The sequence below is a fragment of the Toxorhynchites rutilus genome, chromosome 3, assembly GCF_029784135.1.
Source record: "Toxorhynchites rutilus septentrionalis strain SRP chromosome 3, ASM2978413v1, whole genome shotgun sequence".
NCBI lineage: Eukaryota > Metazoa > Arthropoda > Insecta > Diptera > Culicidae > Toxorhynchites > Toxorhynchites rutilus.
The window spans coordinates 259935780-259958440 of record NC_073746.1 but is presented as its reverse complement, the minus strand read 5'-3'; the positions used below and the strand labels follow the sequence as shown (position 1 = coordinate 259958440).

At 38.6% G+C, this 22661-nt stretch overlaps 1 protein-coding gene across 1 annotated transcript in view; it reads right to left on the bottom strand.

Annotated features, from left to right (window-relative positions):
• Positions 1–18642, bottom strand: part of LOC129778714 (Kv channel-interacting protein 1) — a 112702-nt gene extending 94060 nt beyond the window's left edge. The window contains exon 1 of the mRNA XM_055785787.1: positions 17599–18642. The gene's annotated coding sequence lies outside the window, so the exon portion shown is untranslated. The remainder of the gene's footprint in view (positions 1–17598) is intronic.
• Between the last annotated feature and the right edge of the window lie 4019 nt (positions 18643–22661).

The window sequence follows — 22661 nt, the reverse complement described above, 5'->3', positions numbered from 1 at the left end:
ATAATTTTTCATTATTTTAGCGCTTCCGAAAGATTATACTAAATGTTCACAGTATAGGTGTGTGTCATGGGAGAATACACAATGGGCCTTATTTTCATACACATGAAAGCAAAGTAAATTGAGGACACCTTACACCGGTTCACACGCAGCTGTAAACGTTTGGTAGAATTCATTATGAATACACCGAGTTCGTCCATCGGGGTTATTCTGGTTTCCACCACACTCTCTTTTTACAAAAGTAGACCTACAAAAAATTCTCCAAATACACTGAAGTGGCTTTTTACGCGGTTTTATTTTACGCGCCTTTTTTACGTGGTTCTAGGAATTTACGCGGTTTATTTTTACGCGGATTTTGGAATTTACGCGGATTTCGGAATTTACGCGGTTTTTTTTACGCGGATTTCGAAATTTACTCGGTTTTTTTTACACAGCACGTATCAACCACGTAAAAATTCAATGTGCTAATTGATGTGACTTCACGAAATAAGTCTGTATTGTATCACTGATTAGTAGCTGAGAAATAAAAGGAGATGCAGATATCATGATTGTAGCATGCAAAAAAAATCAGTTAATCAATTGTTAGAATATGGGTTGCATTTTAAACTAATAATTCACTGTTTGTTAGATTTTTATACAGATTTTGAAATTTACCCAGTTTATTTTTACGCGGATTTTGGAATTTACGCGGTTTTTTTAACGCGGATTTCGGTTTTTTTACGCAGATTTTAGAATTTACGCGGTTTTTGTTTACGCGGCACGTATCCCCCGCGTAAAAAGCGACTCCAGTGTATCTTCAAATATCTTCAAAGTTTTTTATAACAAAATGTCATTCTTAGGGTCCCCTATACACTCTCCCTTTATGACTTCTGACCACTTCTGACCACTTTGCGAAAAAATGCCATAAATATTTTGATACCCCACACGTGTTTTTCGATTTTTTTAAAATTTATTTCCTCCCCCTGCACCCCCTTTTGTGTTTTAGGTAAAATGAAAAATGAAAACGTGTTCAGGAAGTTTGAAAACATATTTTTAGACACCCCACACGTGTTTTTTCCGAAAATTTCAAATCTCCGTTATTCTGTACACCACCGTATATTGTTCTGAGCACTCAGCGTTTCAAAACACCAAGCGCTTGTGAGTCCTCTTCAAGCATCGTCGATGCTTCGTGCCCATAGAGGACAACCAGTCGAATTAGGGATTTTTAAATGGTACACTTCGTACGGGGTCGGATCATCGGCTGTTTCCAGAGCCACCAAAACTTGAATAATAAATTCAATGCTATGCATTCTTAAATAGTATCCGAATTGATAGACGAACGAATTGATTAATATGAATTCGTACCCCTATGTCAACCAAGCGGTCGTGTCGCGGACACAACTCCCAAGGTTTTTTTGAAAACTGTCTGGGACAATCAATTTTGGTGAAATAAAACGGATGAAATCAATCAATCAGAAACTTCGAGCGTCCTTTCGCATACAAAATGATACGCGTGACAATGATAATGAATATACCAAGTGTGCAAGTTGAAATTGTCCGACAATACCCTTTTTTCCAACGTACAATCCAGTCACCGAAACACTTTTTATAGCTGTATTCACGAAATACCTTCAGTTCCCGCAGCGAATTCGTTTTTATGTCTTCAGTGCTGTCAAAACGGGTCCCACGAAGCATATTTGTGTCACAACAAAACAACAAAAATTGGTAGGAACACTGAATGTGTCCCGAAAAGCAGTTGGCCATCGTTTGAAAGCCATGGGGAAGATCCAGAAGCAAGGAATTTGGGTGCCACACGAATTGAGCGAAAGGCAAATGGAACATCGCAAAATCAGTTGTGAAACGCTTCTTCAACGGCAAAGCAACGGCAAGAATCAATGTGGTGGCTGACTGTTAAAACTAATTGAAGTTAAAGAAAAAATATTTTCTGCAGTTTTTTCATTCAATTATATCTATACCAATAACGCCTAAAAAAACAAAATAGAGATATTACAGAGACACGCATAGTCTGTGAGTATAAGAGTTACGATTTTTCGCGCGAGTACGAGAGAGTTAAGTGATATCGCTCGAGTCACACACTATAGTTGACTACAGTTGTCGATAGTTGAGATTTGAAGTCATGTCCTTCTGTTATCAACTCAGGTATTCAATAGAAGCTTCAAAATAAGGAGGCTTCTAGAATAAAGTGAGTGAGCTTGTTATCCCATGCTCCCCAGACCTCAACCTCATTGAGCGCCTGTGGACAAAATTAGATGGCGAAATTTCTTTTGGATTCGCGGAAAAAACTGAAAGAATTTTTGCCGAACATCCACATAGAGTGGGATTAGATTCCTTAACGAATGTCGCAAAACCTGGCAGAATGTAATCGAAAATAATAAACATACTAAATATGACTATTAACCATAACCATCTTTTCAAATACAATGGTTCATTTTATAAACTGCACACATTCTTTTCATTGTATAATTTGCTCTCCGAATAATTTAAATCCAAATTTCAATGTTTTTTTATATGGTACTAGCATTTTTAGACGAACAAAGTTACACGCCTGGAATGAATTCTTGCCGACATCTTCAGCGATATGCGTTACGGGCTATTCACCTTTTAAAAATTCTATCTCCATAGGATTAACAAATATTAAATTATTGTGTAGGTGAGAACATTCAGTATAATATGGAAATGATTCGTTGTAACTGAGCATTGTTCTGGCAAATTGCCAACTTCATTTTTCAGTAGGTATTTGTAGTATAATAGATAATTCACATCGTTGTTAGTAGCATCAGCGACGTAGTGAGGATGAACAGCGCCCCCGCAAACTATGAAAATGGCGCCCAAAAAAATACCACTTTATTCGATTTTTTCACTAACTTTGAGTTTCTAATATTTTGAGAAAGCTACTCACTTATACCAAAGTTCACTTTGAGCAGTTTATCCGTATCTAGAAGGTTAGGAAAAATCATTACCAGCTTCGCTTATTCTCTAGTCAAATATTTGCCTTGCGTGCTTTAACTGAAGCTGAGCAGATTGTGAATTTGGCATTGCATATGGAATGGCACAGCATATTGTTTTGGGTATGAGACGCGTGGTAGCCAGGCTCGTTCCGAAGGACCTGAATTTCGTGCAAAAACACCATCAACAGACAGTTGCTGAAGAGATGATTTCTCAAGCTCAAAGTGATCCAACCTTTGTGAAACGGATATTTACGGGCGACGAGACATAGGTCTATGAATTTGACATAGAAACAAAGCAAGAATCGTCCGAGTAGCCGAGTAGACGAGAAAAAACCACGTCAAATCCACTCAAAAGTGAAAGTGATGCTGTCTGTTTTCTTCGATTGCCAACGCGTAGTGCACTATGAGTACCTTCCACCGGGTTAGACAGTCAACAAAGAATATTATTTATCCGTTTTGAAGCGTTTGAGAGATGCTGTACGTCGCTAACGACCAGAAATGTGGGCCGACCATTCTTGGATTTAGCATGATGATAACGCGCCATCGCACCGAGCCAGAATTGTACTGAATTATTTGACCAAGCATCAAGTGAAAACCACCGAGTAAGCACCATATTCACCTGATGGCCCCGTACGACCTTTTTTTTGTTTCCCTAGTTGAAGTTGCCACTTCGTGGAAAAATATTTCAGTCGATCGATGAGATCAAAGAGAACGGACTAGAATGGAGGACTGAATCAAGCGTTGACAAATGTATGTTGCTTCAGATGAATCGTATTTTGAAAGAGATAAAATAAATTTGCCCGAAATTTAACTCTATTTTGTTTTATTTAAAAAATCCCGGTACTTTGTGATCTTAAGGTATGTAAAAATGGATTTTTAGACAAATAGTCGGTAACAAATTTTACCTTGTCAAATGTAGGGTAGGTTCAATTTGTTTACGCAAATAAATTTGCCCGTAAGTTGATGATTTGGCAAGGGATTTGTAGTTGTGGAACGACGACAATGGTTGTCATCACTGGGGCAACAATTTCAAGGAGGGGTGTCTTCAGAACAAAATTTTGCCATTCATTCTATCACACAATGGTCCGGTAAAGTTCTGGTCTGACTTGACAAGCTGCCATTACAGCCGCAATGGTATCAAGCGGCATAAGGAGAACGAAATCGACTTCATTGAAAAAATTATCAATCCACCAAATTGTTCGGATTTTCGAGAGATATTGGACAATATCAAAGGCAAATTGAAGAAATGTGGTAGAACCATCAAAAATCCATCAATATAGCAAAAACAGTTACCAGCAGTACTTGAGCTTGAGCTTGAGCTTGGGTAGACTGTACAATTCGTTGTTGCTCTCTGTGATTGACCTGAACCAACCAAATTGCTCAAAGAACACACAGAATGACGCTTGGGACTAGCAAATCATTCTCGTTGTGCAATTTTCGGTGATTCGAGCTTTGGATGGTCAATAACGACGCCGGCCACGTCCTTACAGTCACCAGGGGAAGGGAAGGAATGTTAGTATGATATTCGCCGCCCGAAGGCCAGAAGGGTCGCCTCTATAGCGTGGTTCCCTAGCGTTTATCATGGAAGGGATATTTGTTAGTGGGATAGGTTAAAAATCAGGATTCACTGCGGTAAGTGATGTGATTCTGTAAACGCTAACTCTAAACTGCTCGACGAAACGAAATCTCAAAAATCGAATGTATTTAAGGTAATAAACAGCCGGACGTACGATTCTATATTTTCTGGAATATTATAACAAAGAATATAATACAATTATATATGATTATATATGATTTCGACATCTATGAGAAACCTGAGAAGATCACTAAGAAACCTCTCTACAATAAGAAGGATCTACAATACATATCGTGCCTTATTGGTAATTTTCTACATATTTTGACATCCAACGACGGAGGTAATGCATAAGAAACCTAAGAAGGTCACTTGAAAGCCTATCCATAATAAAACAAATCTATAATATATTTCGTGGACTATCACATCGCATGCCGAACCCCCGGCATGATAGTGTGGGACACTAACCACTCGACCACGGGGGAACCGACACAGATATAAAGGATATTAAATTGAAAGCTATTTAAGTGCCGGTCTAGGATTTTTTCGTATAGGAAATTTTCTCGATTTCTCTGAATGAGAATATTTATTAGGGTGCCAATGAAAATGGTCATCTCCAATTTCAAAAAGTTACTCAATAAAAAATGTTCACCATCTCGAAAAAACACGCATGCAAAAACAGTTACCAGCAGTACTGTGCACAAAATGATGGGTGGTATCACACGAAAAGTTCGAAAATTCGTCCGAACAGATGACGAATAATTTTTAACTTAAAGTTGATAAACCTACAAAATAACATCCTTCCCTTTTTTTTACGTTATTTCTATGCTGAGAAATATCCTACTTTATGCGACCATGGATCTGTTTTGCATTGCATGGAGAGGCGCCCAGGTATGCGTAGCGAATAATTGAAGAAATGTGATGTTGGGTGTTTCAATTTTGCGAAAATCAGAGAGAGGTTATTGGTTTTACTAATGTACGGACAGAATAAACTACTCATGATGGGTGTTTTTTCCTCAATTAAAAGATGAAATATAATAATTGGGAAATATAATTGTAGGAAAAAATGCTATTCAAAATTCCTGGATTTTGGCGCCCCAAAGGGCCAGCGCCCCCGGCAAATGCCGGGTTTGCGGCCCGCACACTACACCACTGTGTAGCATTACTAAAAGTATTTCACGAAAGGTTTACCAAGGATTGCTGGAAGGCTTTTCCAAAATAATCAAACTATCGTCTCGATTGTCCTCATTCCAGCGGACACTGGAACCTTGTCACACTTCACTGGCGGGGATTTTTTCCTTATCACCCTTCTGAAAATTTATTGCCGACAGTAATAATCGAAAACCAACACCAACTGATGAAGCTGTTGTTTATTTCGAGCAGCGCAAAAAAGGCAAATGATTCTGTGCGAAAATATCAGTTGTCAAACCATGTTACATCTAACTTAATCCAATCGTTTTCTTGCAGCCGGCCCGCTGAAGCGTTCCATGGGTCCACAAACATTCTTAATTTCACAGAAAAAACAAAAAAAAATGCTTCTCCATGCGCAATTTATGGTTTGGTATGGGAAAAAAGGACTGAGTCTGCTGTCTGTGGAAAGAACCCAACCCGTATCTTTCTTTATGCATGACAAGAGTTCTTCTTTAAGCCCAGTTCTCTAAAGTGGTTGGTTTTCGAAGCACTAGAAGAAGAAGATTTTCGGTTTTGGAAAATAGGTCATTCACCACTTTTCTAATGTTGTGCAACTGATGATACTGCTGAGAGAATGTCAAGAGCATTTGTTTTGTGTCATAATTCCGATCAAAATGGTTGATGTGGCCGATGATGGAATAAATGTTATTGAGACCATTTTGCAATTTTCCATGTAGATAATAATGTTTTCATTCAGATAGGTACAGCTTCCAAGCAAAAACGATATTTCCGGTGTGATTTTCATCAATTAAAGAAGTAATTTAACCTTTGAATATCAGTTTAATGCCACTGTGATCAGCGAAACATTTATATAGTCATAACAGAAGAAGAAAAGTGATATTTTTGGGTACCATTTTTGCTCCCACATTTTCATAGAAAATAATTTTTCATTATTTTAGCGCTTCCGAAAGATTATACTAAATGTTCACAGTATAGGTGTGTGTCATGGGAGAATACACAATGGGCCTTATTTTCATACACATGAAAGCAAAGTAAATTGAGGACACCTTACACCGGTTCACACGCAGCTGTAAACGTTTGGTAGAATTCATTATGAATACACCGAGTTCGTCCATCGGGGTTATTCTGGTTTCCACCACACTCTCTTTTTACAAAAGTAGACCTACAAAAAATTCTCCAAATACACTGAAGTGGCTTTTTACGCGGTTTTATTTTACGCGCCTTTTTTACGTGGTTCTAGGAATTTACGCGGTTTATTTTTACGCGGATTTTGGAATTTACGCGGATTTCGGAATTTACGCGGTTTTTTTTACGCGGATTTCGAAATTTACTCGGTTTTTTTCACACAGCACGTATCAACCACGTAAAAATTCAATGTGCTAATTGATGTGACTTCACGAAATAAGTCTGTATTGTATCACTGATTAGTAGCTGAGAAATAAAAGGAGATGCAGATATCATGATTGTAGCATGCAAAAAAAATCAGTTAATCAATTGTTAGAATATGGGTTGCATTTTAAACTAATAATTCACTGTTTGTTAGATTTTTATACAGATTTTGAAATTTACCCAGTTTATTTTTACGCGGATTTTGGAATTTACGCGGTTTTTTTAACGCGGATTTCGGTTTTTTTACGCAGATTTTAGAATTTACGCGGTTTTTGTTTACGCGGCACGTATCCCCCGCGTAAAAAGCGACTCCAGTGTATCTTCAAATATCTTCAAAGTTTTTTATAACAAAATGTCATTCTTAGGGTCCCCTATACACTCTCCCTTTATGACTTCTGACCACTTCTGACCACTTTGCGAAAAAATGCCATAAATATTTTGATACCCCACACGTGTTTTTCGATTTTTTTAAAATTTATTTCCTCCCCCTGCACCCCCTTTTGTGTTTTAGGTAAAATGAAGAATGAAAACGTGTTCAGGAAGTTTGAAAACATATTTTTAGACACCCCACACGTGTTTTTTCCGAAAATTTCAAATCTCCGTTATTCTGTACACCACCGTATATTGTTCTGAGCACTCAGTGTTTCAAAACACCAAGCGCTTGTGAGTCCTCTTCAAGCATCGTCGATGCTTCGTGCCCATAGAGGACAACCAGTCGAATTAGGGATTTTTAAATGGTACACTTCGTACGGGGTCGGATCATCGGCTGTTTCCAGAGCCACCAAAACTTGAATAATAAATTCAATGCTATGCATTCTTAAATAGTATCCGAATTGATAGACGAACGAATTGATTAATATGAATTCGTACCCCTATGTCAACCAAGCGGTCGTGTCGCGGACACAACTCCCAAGGTTTTTTTGAAAACTGTCTGGGACAATCAATTTTGGTGAAATAAAACGGATGAAATCAATCAATCAGAAACTTCGAGCGTCCTTTCGCATACAAAATGATACGCGTGACAATGATAATGAATATACCAAGTGTGCAAGTTGAAATTGTCCGACAATACCCTTTTTTCCAACGTACAATCCAGTCACCGAAACACTTTTTATAGCTGTATTCACGAAATACCTTCAGTTCCCGCAGCGAATTCGTTTTTATGTCTTCAGTGCTGTCAAAACGGGTCCCACAAAGCATATTTGTGTCACAACAAAACAACAAAAATTGGTAGGAACACTGAATGTGTCCCGAAAAGCAGTTGGCCATCGTTTGAAAGCCATGGGGAAGATCCAGAAGCAAGGAATTTGGGTGCCACACGAATTGAGCGAAAGGCAAATGGAACATCGCAAAATCAGTTGTGAAACGCTTCTTCAACGGCAAAGGAAGTCGGTTTTGCCTCAGATTGTCACTGACGACGAATAATGGATTTATTTCGAGGACCTAAGCGCAAAAAATCATGGCCTTCACCTGGTGGAGCTGCAAAGCCAAATCGTTTTGGACGAAAGACGATGCTCTATGTGTGGTGGGAACAGAGGGATATGGTGTAACATGAGTAACTTAAACGAGGTGAAACAGTGAATACATATCGCTACCGACAACAAATATGAAAATCATATCGAAATTTTAAAAATAATTTTCAGTCGAAAGTGTTGGTGGCCCTGAAAAGGCCCGATGTATGTTTTTGTAGAAGCAGCTGAAGATTGTTGAATTATGCTTCTTTCTTGTTCTTTCGAGAAGAATACACGACTGTCAATGCACATACTATGCACCACGAACATTCTTCTCTTGCTAGACGCAGTGCAGCTCCAGGCGATTACATATTTGACCCAATCACCGCTATCTATTTGATAAAGCCAAAAATCAACTATTCGTACATGTGATTCAATCATGCACAAACAATCTCCAACTTACGACATGGAAACCGACACGTTGCTTTCTATTCAATATTTCTCTACTGCTTTGCTCCTGGCCATCAGTGCAGTGCGTCAAAAAATAGGTAATGATTTCTTAGATTTTAGCAATTGTTACACCAGGTGGGTCAACCAGACGAGCCCAAAAAACCGAAGGTTGAGTATAGTTGGACTAAATTTTGCCCAGATGTAACACGACGGCTTTCATATTGGGCACTTCAGGGCGTTTCAATACATTCCATTCGTCCAGTTGCAAGCAGAACTTGTTGAAATTCATCGACGGGTAACTAGGTAGAACCTTATTCTATAGAATTTATTTCCAATCTCACTAGACACACTCCATGAGCTCGAGTGAAAACCTGCTTTTGGAGCAGCTATTGGTGGCTCCATTTGCATACTTCAAGATTGTTTTCGCTCAACATTGTTCTAAATGACCCCTTTTCTATCATCCGTTACGATTTTCTCCACATCGGCGTGTTGTCATTGCGTTTATCAAGCCAGTCGCAGGTGGAAATACGACCCATTAAATGTCAAATTGTGTGGAACCCGTACATCGTAGCGATTTACATAACGCGATGTATATGAACGATGGTTTTGGATATAACATATGTAGTGTATGTAGCTACTTTATATTTGGTGTACCGAGGATTATTCCTGATCAACGTCTTGATTTGATCATCATCAGTGGCGATTCAAACTTCCCGAACAGCCCAATACACTTTTAAGCTAGTTTTTATGATATCACTCAATAATTGTTTTCACATATTGAATTTCGGTCTTTGAATGTTTCTTAAGCTCTAAACTTCCAAAGGTCCAATCCTAAATCCATGAAATGTAACCACTATGAAAATTACACATATTTTACCATTCTACAGTGTACCAACCTTCACACTGGCTACTTCCAACCATTCCTGCAAAATTCAAACGCATGCAATTTCCGCCAATTAAATCACGTAACAACATGCGAGATCCAAATGGTGTGCACACATTCCACGGGCGCGTGTACTGATGATGGCAGTTTTACGAAACGGTTATTTTTCGTTCATTTCCTCATTAACCATTCACGAGCGCCGGGCTGATCCTGCCATTGGGGATACACGCGAGAGCCACAGACTATTCGAGCAATCAGGAAATCGGCTCGAAATCACTTGCTGTCACGAGAGGTTATCCAGCTCCATACAGTCTGCCAGTAAACAAGCACTTGCGCCGGTATATAGCAACGTGGAACCGACGGAGTGCTCACAGTAATGACGTCTACCTATTTTTAGCGCTCACTGCACTCGAGCAGGCTAAACGGAAAAGGGTTGAGTGGGTGGCGAATGGGCAGTGGTAATGAAGTAATCCCATAGAGAAAAAAAAAGAGCGGACAAGACGGAGAGCATAAGTGAGTGTTTGTGTGTGGATGCTGCCTCTTAAACCGGATACTTTCCTGCAACTGCCATTCATCCAGGATGCTCTTCTCCGCGCGGATCGGCTCATCTCGCAGTTTTTCTCACATCCTGCATGATATTCATGACTATTATCGCATATGAGGTGTGTCTGTCATATGTGCTATTTTATGCGGAATTCCTCACTTGTGGAACAAGTTGCATCCGATTTTGATGGTCCTTTCGGGACAGAGGATGAATAATGAAGGAAACTGTTCTATTGCGGCATCTTGTAACATGTGTTCAAGCATCGTCGAGTCGAACAACATAATAGACCATATAGAATGCTAATTGCGTTTTTGAAACTGCGATGCAGGAATTCAACCTCATAAAAATAAGTGAGGGCTGTCGTCTGGCAAATCACAATATGATGTGTTATTCTACAGGGTGAAGAATTTGGAGCAGGGCTTGGAAATATTGAGCTTATTAAGTAATATTGAAAATAGATTTTATCAGTGTACCCTGTTTATATTGCTGGCCGTCAAACGTCAAACAAATTTACTAATGTTTTAATTCATGATCATTTTGTTGTTCTCTCTTTAAAATTCGAGCCATGAGACTCCCTTCACGTTTATTTCATAGAATTGTCTGAAATGTTGTTACTGCTCATTTTCAATATGTGTGTGATTTTCTCAGTAGGACAGTGGTTTACTTATTCTGAAATCAGTCATTGCTGACCCCACAAATCAGTGGCTTGAACCACTGATCTGCATATCAATGAAAGAACAAGATCTGCACGCACATCCACAGAAATTGTCGTTTTACAAAATCGATCCGACTAGTGAATGCAAACTTCGTCAGCCAAAGCTGGATTTTGGCAATTTCATCCGTCATTTACGATCGCAACACTGCAACAATAATCAAGCGAAACCCGTCTACTGAAGGAGTTTGACCCGTCTGCCGTAAAAGGTTCGAGTTATTCCCAAGCGTCCGGTTCTAGTTGATCATCAACTGTTAGCTGAATATGTGGTCGAGATGATCGCAAACCAGAGTCTTCCCAATTCATTTATCGAATGGAACGAAACAAATTTTGTTCTTGGACCAGAAATTCCACTCAACGGGAAGACATCGAAGAATCATCTGCAGCTGCGAGAAGAGTGAAAAGTTGGATAGCTGTCGAGATGAAAAATAAGCTCATCTCGATGAAGCTTGACTTCGCTAGGCGTCATAACCGCCACATATTGTGCATAAATGCTCAAAGGTAAGGGACGGCACGGTATTTTCCTGGCGTTTGTTTGTACGAGAAATACACAACATTTGCCTCGTGTTTTGAATGTGATACTGGTCTCTTCAAACCGTTTAACTCATATTTTATTTGAATCCTATTATTCAAACTTTACCCGGAACGAAACAAACGACGAATAATAATGCAATATCGACTATTTTAGTAAAATGTGCACAATGAATAGAATCCGAAATAGCACATAAAATTGAGACTGAACATATGTACAAGAAAACTAATTTTCAAAAGAAAATAATTTCATTTCGAGGGGTCGTAAGTGGAAACTGAAATGAAGCTGGAAATTACGTAACCTGAGAACTCGTCAACTCACCTGTTATCCGGTTATAACGAATCTCGTTTAGGTTGTGGCAGATCTGATTGTAAATTTTGATGAACAAAATTATATCAAAATACTGAAATGGAGCTGGGGACCCTACCTGAATAGTCATTTGTGCTCTAGAAATTTCTTGACATGTCTTGGGTTTATTGCCAGAAGTATCGGCTAGAATTACCTTGAATTTGATCATCTGTAGGGATTCAAAAACTATAGCCTTTGCAGACCGTTGTCGGAAATATAGTGGAGCAGGAATTCTATTATAAAAATGCAGCACGTGCGGATGTAGGTAATGAGTCTAGTTCCCGATCGGTCAACGATCTTTCCGAGATGTAAATTTTCTTGACACGCCTTGGGTTTACTGTTGGGCGTTAAGTATGGGCTAGAATTAGGCTTGAACTGGCACAGATGTCTGCAATCGAAAACGATTGCATTTGCAGACCGTTGTCGGAAATATAGTAAAGCAGCAATTCTCTTATAAAATCGCAGCACGTGCGGTTGTAGGCAATGGGTCTAGTTCCCAATCAGTCAAGGATCTTTCCGGGATGGAAATTTATTTGACACGCCTTGGGTTTACAGGTTGGCCCTAAGTATGGGCTAGAATTAAGTTTGAACTTGCTCCGATGTCTGGACTCGAAAACGGTATCAGTATCCTAAGTATGGCGGGAGTTCCTTTATAAATTCCCAGCTAGTTTGCATGTAGGTTTAACTATTTATTTTTCATCAGTGCCCGTAACTGTTGGTTTGTCGGAATGTTTTGGAAGCAATTTGTTTTGAGAGTGTTCTCTTCCAGTGCCGAGAGATTAAATATAATTCGTTTGCTTTGCCGTTTTTGTCTGGAACATTCAATTGTCAATTAGTTTTTCTTCGATAAAGGCGAAAATATGAGCCACCCGAATGAAATTATGAATGATGTTTATGGTTCTAATACTACTACTGCAATTTCGGTCGTTTCCGTTTAGGTTTTTTTTTATGTTAAAAACGAACTTCGCACAAGTTGGTATGTTAGCACTCATTGCCCAGGAGCTAAATATTGCACGAAAACGTTTGGAACCAATTTAAATGCATGGGTACCACACCCATTGTGCTCGCGATTAGCAGGGAATCATCTACTATGAGCAGCTCCTTTACAATCAATCACAATCAATTTAATTCACAAGTGTACTGTCAACAATTGAACGACACCTACATTCCAGCTCAGAACCACAAACGTGATGATTTTTGTATTTCTACGCGCTCAAAAACGCGATTCGGTCGTGATTATTGTTAATAATTCCTATTTAAATTCGTTCTAACCATTACTTGTCGTCAGTAAATGGTAAGTAAGTTGAATTGTTTATATTTACAATGGTTTCAACATGCAATTTGACCAATGTCATATATAATTTTCGAAATGTTTAAGTTTGATAATGCATATACTACATGGGCTGAAAAGGGATTTTTAATGAAAACAATATTTTTTTGGGCAAAGCTGTATTTATTCCTCAACATAGTTTCCTTCGAGGACAATACACTTAGTATAGCGAGTTTGCAATATTTCGATTCCTTTTCTGTATTACGAAACGTCTAAGTCTTCGAAATATGCCTCTGTGCCACTCTGCAGACTGCCTATTGGACTCAGGAGTATGGTAATGGATCCACGTTTCATCCATTGAATCTAATGCGACACATATGTTAGTGCTCAGAACCACAAAAATGATGATGTTTGTTTATTCTACGCACTTAACAGCAAGATTCGGTCGTGATTATTAATTTTATTTCTATCTAGATTCATTTAATATTCATACCACATTCATACCACCATTTTCTAACCTTTTTAAAGTAGAAAGAATACTTGAAACCTGGAATTTTAAAGAAAAATGCAGATTTTATAATGAATTAAAAAAAAATGTGTGGATTATATCTATGATATAACCGCAAGGTTGACGTGGGACTACCATTTCCGTAGTAATCATAAGTAATGTATTGATAAAACTGTTGATTGAATGAAACAATTTTCGAATTCAATTGAATTCAACATATTTGCTATCTAAGTTAAGAACACAACAAACGCCATGTAATGTAAGGCACCTTGGTTTTGATGGCTGTGTTGGGAAACACATTTCGGTGGGACCAAAAGTTCCCTCAACTTGCATGTATTTGCAATGCCAATTTCCACAAGCACCTCGGTTTTGATGGCTGTGTTGGGGAAACCGTAAATCGGGCCAATCAAAACGGGGCATTTGAGACGTTTAGATAGCGCTCGACATTTTACAGTTATTCAATTGCTTATCTCTGGAAAAATAACATGTTATTAATTGTGATAAATGCGTAGAAATATTTATTATCAATTGATGCAAACATCATTCCGATCTATTGAGAAATGTTCGAGTTATAAGCATTTGAAATCTTTCATTCCTGCATGTTCTGTGTTTAGGTTTTCATTTTACACCCATATATTCCGGTTAGACGTAGTCCCACGTCAAAAACGAAATATCATCACTTTATTTGTTGCGCCATCTGGTTGTAAGTCTAACGTGAATTCGTCAAAAGCTATTTCATGTCCAAAATGTCGTGCAAAATGTATCCCACTCGTTCTTTTGAAATACCTACGGCCTCAGCCAACTTGCATAACTTTACTTTACGATCGTTCAAAACGAGTCGATGCACTTGTTTCACGATTTCTGGATTCGTAGCCTCTTTTGGCCTTCCAGAGCGAGGTGCATCCGCGGTGCTTGTACAGCCCATTTTAAATTCACTAAACCATCGATAAACTATTGTTCTCAAAGAAGCAGAAGAGGAATAACATTTCGTCAACCACTGCATTGATTGTTTAGGAGTTTTTCCCATCAAAAAACAAAATATTCGATATATAAAAAAACGATATTCCTCTTTTTCCATTTTCTATACGAATACTCACTACCTAAGCGACACTTAAACAACTGTAGTTCGTGAACAAATAAACGAAACGTCATGAAATTTTACACATAAGCTAGTGACGGATGAACCTCTCGAAATTAATCTTGTTCATTTTTAATGGCGCCATCTATTGAAAAATCCCAAGACTTTTCAGCTTATGTAGTAGGTTATGAGTATTAACTTCCGGACATTTTTCAGAAGCTCATGCTGTGTATAATGGCGATGCTATCGATATCATATTAATTTTGTTGATAACATTAAGCAGGAGATTCCGTTCGGACGATACGAGAAGGATCTGCAGTATTTGAAGTGCAACACATCGTTTTCCTAGAAAAAAAAATGTAAATTTTAACTCTTATAGCAAACCATTCATCATATGTTATGAATGAAACAATATAAAATAATGATTTTCTAACTTTTTCAGCATAGAAAGCATAGTTGAAACCAGAAAATTTGAAGAAAAATCAGATTTTTCTAAAAAATTCAAACTAATTCCGAACCAAAATTTACAAAACATCATTATTTTACTCGCTGCGTCACCTGGTTGTAAATCTAACGTAAATTCGTCAATAGTGTCCCAGAATATAATCAATGTTAGTATTTAAGGTGACGAAGTTTTAACGGAAATTTGTATCTTCTTATCTTTAGACTATAATGGTGATTGTTATTATTTGTTTTTTTTTAATATTTCTTCCTTTAGCTGTAAACATTAACGTAAACAACACTTATGGAATCTTCAATAGTTTGTGTCCACGTGCGTTAACAAACATAGATAACTTGAGATAGAACATACGTAAAAGCAATTTTCTTTGAATAAAATGAAAGCATTCAAAGAGGTTTAATTTGGAAACCTGAGATAAACCAGGTATAGCTCAACCGGAATAATTGTAAATTCTTCTCAACAGATATTTTAACGAGAATTGTGTTGTGGCAGATCTCATTGCTGATACAGATTGACACGATTATTGATTCGATAAAGGGCCTGAAGTATCAGCTGGAGTTAGGCTTAGGTTTGCTCAACTCTCTCGACATGAAAACGATCGCCATCAGCAGACCATTGTCGGGTATCTGATTCCTGGATTTCCCTTGTAAATTCTTGTCTGATGCTGACATAGGTATTGGGTTCAATTCCCGATCAGTTTATGGTCTTCCAGGGTCAGAATTTTTTTCGACATGCCGTTTTCACTTCAATTTGATTTGCTTACTGATTACTGTAATGTCATGGAACAAATGCAGTTTTAAATTATTATCAATAAGATAACTCGTCCAGCTCGAATCTTTGTAGGGGAATGAGGTGGGACCATACAGGAAAAGTATGAACCTGTAACAAGCAATTTACAAGTGGCAACTGAAGAAGAAATGCGAGAGGAAGAAAGGAAGAGATGGTTGAATCTAATTGTCGTTTAAGTTAACCAACAATAATATATAATGAGAGATGAGAGGGAACATCGAAATAATTTCTCGAGATTTTTTAGCTATCATTTTGGCAACTCATCATTTTGCTAGTGCCGAATCAATGCCGAATTAATTTCTTGATTTTAAATAACATTATTGTCTCGTTACCTCCTGGGACATTAAAATAGCCAAATAGTAAATGGCAAATAAATGCCGAAAACCCGGGATCATTTCTCGAATTTCCGAAGTAAGCAAGCCGTCCCACAGCAATGGGAGAAATTACCTGAGGAGCACATTCGAGCAACCTGAGTTAGCTGATTTGTAGGATGCATTTCGAGAAAAAAAATTATTGCTTCGTTAAGAGCAACATAATTGGTTACAAAACACTTGTAACACTTGAATAGAGTCCTACTGATATTAGAATGTGCTCGAATGTTTAGGAATGAACTTCAATAATTCAACTACCCGCGAACAGATTTTCGATCTTTTCGTAAAGGATCAAGGAATTTTTTGAAATAAAATGAAACGTGGTCATTCTTCAATAATAAAATCGTAAAAATTAAACTAAAGATAAGTTTTTTCCCATACAGCTTAAGGTTTTACCCAAACACAGATTTAAGAATCAGGCACCAACATGTTTTGAAAAAAAATCTCAAAGCCCACATAAATCATGGTAGTTTATTTGAATTCGCACCAGTCTTTTTTCAGAATTTTTCAAGTCGAGAGTGAACACGGAGATAACAATTTAAAGAATATATATTTCAAGACTTCCTGTAGTGAGGATGAACGATGTCCCATATGTATAAACCCAACACATGAGAAATTACACTCTTGAGAACAAACGAGGAATCTACACCGGAATGTTTCGCCGTTACTAACATATGAATGTCACTTATAAAATTTCCACATGAAGGGCTTACTTCAACATGGGTATGCGGGTGTTCGGAGTTATTTGAACTAGTGCATCAAACTTTGTTTATTCATTATGAGGCCCCTATAATAGTGAATTATGTGACTACCGTGGACGTTATACATGTCATACCAGGAGTTTCCGCTTACCCGCTTCAATACAATTAAGATACGTTATATGACATAGAAATCAGAACCGTGTACTAAAAATAAAAATTACGTAAATAATTTTACGTTGAGGCGATGAAGTGCCTTTCGGAATGTCAGTACCATTGAAGAAGAAGACGAAATAGTGAACGCGTCAAATATTCCACCTGATGCCTGAAATTCCATTCGCGCCCATCACGAAAGATGTCAATACACGTTCGAATGAAATCGGGAAAACATCAGTTGTCAATGGCTTAGATTATATTAATGGAGCCATTTGTGAATGAAACTTACTTCAGTTGTCCATATGAATGTGGCAGCCAGCCAATTCTATTGCAGCTCGTATCCTTTTCGCAGTCTATTGTAGGCGATGTGAACTCTCCATCCAGATCAAGGATCTATGCTTTATTTGCATGCTGACACAAGTGCTTGTGCTGAGAGCGAAGCCCAGCGCATAGTGAAACAAACACGTGCAATCGGAAACCGCCGCTGGTAGTGGGTGGGAATGGCGAATGAAGACGAGTCTGTAACAGATTTGTGTGTAATAAAAGAAGATTCTTCCACCCACACACTCACACACTTGATAGAAACACCTCGTAAGTTTAATTACACGTTAGTGTGCGTGGCCCGTACCAATATGACGAGCGACGTAGAGAGTGCGAGGATGTCGAGATTGATCCCTTGGTTTTTCCGCCCAAGTCCCTTTGTTAGAAAATTCCGCGTCAACAGTTACACACTTTGCTATTACCAATGCTCAGTTACAAACCACTATTTACCTATCACTGCCACTCTTAACAAGCCAACCATGTTATCTTTTTTTTTTTTTTTTAACGCACAAACACTGGGGAACACATCCTGATTCCATTATCAAATATCATACTGGTAGCGCTGATAAAAGAATCCGAAAATCTATACCCTACACCAGTGCTCAATTCCTTCCTTTTGCATTGGGCAATATTTCAATTGATATTTTCCGCACATTCAGGATTCTCATCTGAGGCATTCTACCTCTTCTCCGTTCACTAAGGTTTGCTATCCCATCTCATTCCCCGTGAAACACTTCATCGTAGCCCACCGTTTCAAGCTCGCCCACACTGAACTTTTTATATTTTTGCACGTTGCCCAATAACGTGCTGAAAAACCTGCTAATTCCACCAGAGGACAACGAGCCCACTTTTATTTGTCTTTCTATCCAAACTGAATTATATTTTCCTTCCAGCAGCCTGGCTGCGTGTGTATCGTGCGTCTTTGCACTGTTCGTGCTAACTTACTCATCGGATGCGACTGTGGGACTAAAGCTCCGATTTGACACCCTGAAAAAATAATAATGATCTACCACTTGATGAGCCCAACACTGATATTGGAGAAGTTCTCGCGGTTCTCACAGGACCCTCCACTGTGATATGTTTCACGCTCACGTTTTCCCTGTGTGAAAGATCTCACTTCGTATTTGAGAGAAAACATTTCCACGAGAGATAGAGAGGACAAAAACCTGCTGCTTGGCGTTCATCTCTTATCACATTCTATCAGAACAACGAAGCTTGGATGAGGGTTGCCAGTACAATTTCGATTACGGGTCCAGAATATTGATCATCTTTTGAATGGAGAACATTGCGTTGTTCATCACAAGCACAAAAACGATGATATATTGCATGAGTTTCTAAATGGGAAAAGTGGAACATTAAATGGCGTGGATATGACAATCCTCCAGCGTACAGAAGTGATGTAAAAGGAATTTTATTCTATAGGCTTTACAAAAATTAGAGCAATGTATTCATGTTACTCTTCGCTTTGCAAACATATCCAAGCTTCTATATGAGAGTAAACTTGTTATATTGAATTATGGTCAGCCTTTAACATTTGCGCTTGTAAACACATAAATTAATATTTGAGAAGATATTGCTATCAGCCAATTTTGATAGATTCCGAATGCTTTTAGCTGGTCCGTGCATCCGTATTCAGTACAACCTCAAACAGTCATTTCCTAAACCGTACCGTTTTCGAGTGACGGATAGATGACAGTTTTGATATCAGTCAAGGGTGCTCGAAAACGGAAGCGAACTGTCAGGGGAAGAATAGGAGAAGAAGCAGAAACAAAAAAAGGTTTGACAAGACTATGCAAACGGGAGTTTTATTGTGATTATTAATTTCGATCGGAACACGGTTAGGAGTGATAAGGCTGATATTCCCGTGGTCCAAGTTTACCTTAGCAGCTTTCGTAGCACACTGGTGCTGAAGAGACGGCACGGACTGTAGCCGAACGTAACGAATTCTTGGATGCGGTTTACCATCCAAAGTCCTACCGTAGCATTACGTGGACTGATTAAATAATAGGAAATATAAACGGGAAAGAAACAAGCAGTAGAAAGAGCTAAGGAAGGCCAAAAATCGTAACGAAAGAAGAGACTATTTTGAGTAAACAATGCAAATGCAGATTGTAAACAAAATATTCATTTATGAATATAATTTCAATTTTGAGCCACTCCAAAAGTGTTACTGTAAAATGTCTAGTTATCCGAACAGGCATGTTTTTCAGTTCCTTCTTTGTTATATTTATTAGTTCCTCCTCTTTTTTTACCACGAAATTGTTGAAATAGATCCTCCACTAGAAGTTTGCCAGAAATTTTCGATGGGACGCAGCTGAGGGACGTTCGGAGGCTTGACGGATTTCGGAACAACATCTATCATCAAGCGGCTCATCTCCTCTAGTCACTTCGTCGCGTAATGGGCGGAGGTCAGGTCCTGCCAAAAACACCACTTCTTCGTCTGAAAAACTGTTTGCCAGTTTCCACAGAGAATGTTCGATCACTCTGTATGGAATGTCATAATTGGTCCTAGGTCCAATCCAATCACTGTTCATCTCTGAGGCTGATCCAATGGGTAAGAGATTCAGGATACTCCAGTGACCAGTTTTGTCCCCGTCTAGTATTTTTTTTCTATCTTTTATGTTTTAGAGCACTTTTTTTAGTCTCTAGCTGAACATATTGGTTCAAAGGTACCAGGTGAAGGATAGCCTCAAATACCTTTGAAGGAGTGCTTCGCATTGCTCCAGTAATTGCAATGTATGCTAGTCGTTCGGGTTTGTTTAGCTTTTTTGTAGCTACAGTCTCCTTAGTCTTTGGCCACCATACAAGTGAGGCATAGGTTATCCTAGTCCGCACAATTGCTGTGTAGACTCACATAACCATTTTCGGTTTAAGGCCCCATGTTATTTCTATCATTTTAGAGCATTACCATAGGGCTGAGTTGGCCTTGCTGATTATTGAATCTAAGTGCGTATTCCAGTTTAGATTTGCAACCAGGATAACACCTAGATATTTCACTGAAGCTCTGCTTTTTATTTCCTCTTCCCCAAGATGTAAAGACTGCAGATGCTGTTTTTTTCTTTTTGGTGAAAGCAATAATTGTTGTTTTTGAGGGATTTATGCTCAGACCTTCTGTGATACAAATTGTGTAAAATTTAAGACCATCTGCATTCTGCTCGATATCACGTCGTCGAACTTGCCACGTACCATTATGACTAGATCATCGGCAAAGCCCACAACTTCGAATCCTTATCAGAAGGTCGTCAACTACTGCTTACCTTCAGCTGCAGTTTACGATCGCGTAGCACCATCGGCCTCGCGGAACCAAGCTTCCGTTCAATGCTATCATTCTTTTGAGGTGTTCTATAACCCTAGCAAAAAATGAATCCGACAAGCTGCGGAAATACCATACCATTAGAAAGTCCATTACCTCCTGCTTAGATTTGAATTCCGATTCTGTCGCTAGCTTTTAAACCCACACGGCCATTCATCCCTCGGCACGCATACCTTGAAATTATCTACACAATTTAACAGAGCTTGGGGCTGATTTTTGACACTAATGCTGCTCATTTCCGGGTTTGAGAACGGGAATCGATTTTCTGGTTTTTAAAATGCTGTAACTTCGTGAAAACCACGCAAAGAATATAGAATAGCGATTTGAAACACGTGACATGGACCTGCAAGTCTCTCAGTTTTCTTGCAAGTACCCAAACATCGAATTTCAACATCTTAGCGCTGCAGGCGTGCCGGAAAGGTTCGATGCTATGTTCGTTTGAAGGTGGTTATACCATTTACCAGTGCTGCACATATGAACTGGGTACAGCTTTCATCGTGATGGGGGAAATGACTTATGGACCATAGATCTAGTGAATTAGGAAACTGTCAAAAATGTTTGGAATCCTACCCACACGTGAAGTAAGGATTTGATCTCACGTGTGTAACGTGCTTATCATATTTTGTGAACAAAATTGCGACCACAGCCCACTGTGGCTCGACAACATGAAACGGACGATCTGGCTGAAAGATAAATTGATTCCCTTCACAGAGAGAATCTTCGAATGAGATCCTTTCGAAGTAAACTCACCTCTTGCTCACCCATACACGTCCGTCCGCCATGAAGGCCATTTGCAAGTGAAATTGATTCAAATTGAACCAATTTCGTGTAGGTAAACACTTACCGTTCTCAGAGCGACTGTTGTCGAGTGAGAAGTTGATACATAATGCATACGGTCACTGGGCGATTCCAATCTGGAAAAGGTCCCACGGCTAACACAACGGCAAACCCGCCCGATAAACGGCGTGGAGAATTAGCAAGAATGTGAGAGCTCCCATATGGGAGAATACATATCCACTTAGCTTCTTCCACACATCCACGTTGTGTGGGCCATGGGCCTTGGGTGGCACAAGCCGGGCGAGATAAACAACAAGATCTAACTGGACTTGGCAAATGTAGTGCAATACATAATCGTAAAAGTGATCTAACCAAAGGGGAAAACTGAATGAATTTGCCGGTCACATTCGTCACATTCGCAGGGGTAGGTTTTGATAAATATCGTTGAGTTTAACCAAATATATGGTGTAAACCCTTTGAGGCACAGAATTTTAGAAAATAAAAATACCCATGTTGCACAGAAATTTTATAACATTCTCAATTGCAAAAAAATGGTCTGTTTTTATCAATAAAGATATACGAAGTATATGATGATATCATTTTCCAACGCAATCAAATATATTTCGGACATTTTCTAATGCGTGCTGCGTGCTCATATTTTTTTCGGAACCTTCTTATTTAAAGTAGTTGACAATACTACTTTTAAAAAGAAGGTTCCGAAAAAAAAATATGAGCACGCAGCTACTCTAATATTTATAGGTGGGTCAAAAAATGTCCCACCATGCGTTATTATGCATCAAAAAGGTGGGACATTTTTAATACCACCGTGCTCCAAAGGGTTAATACGATGATACGGTCAGTTTTTTATGCGAGGTAATAAAAAAGCTTAATGTGATGTAAATGTCAATTAGACTCATACGTCATATTTATCTACGACAGTT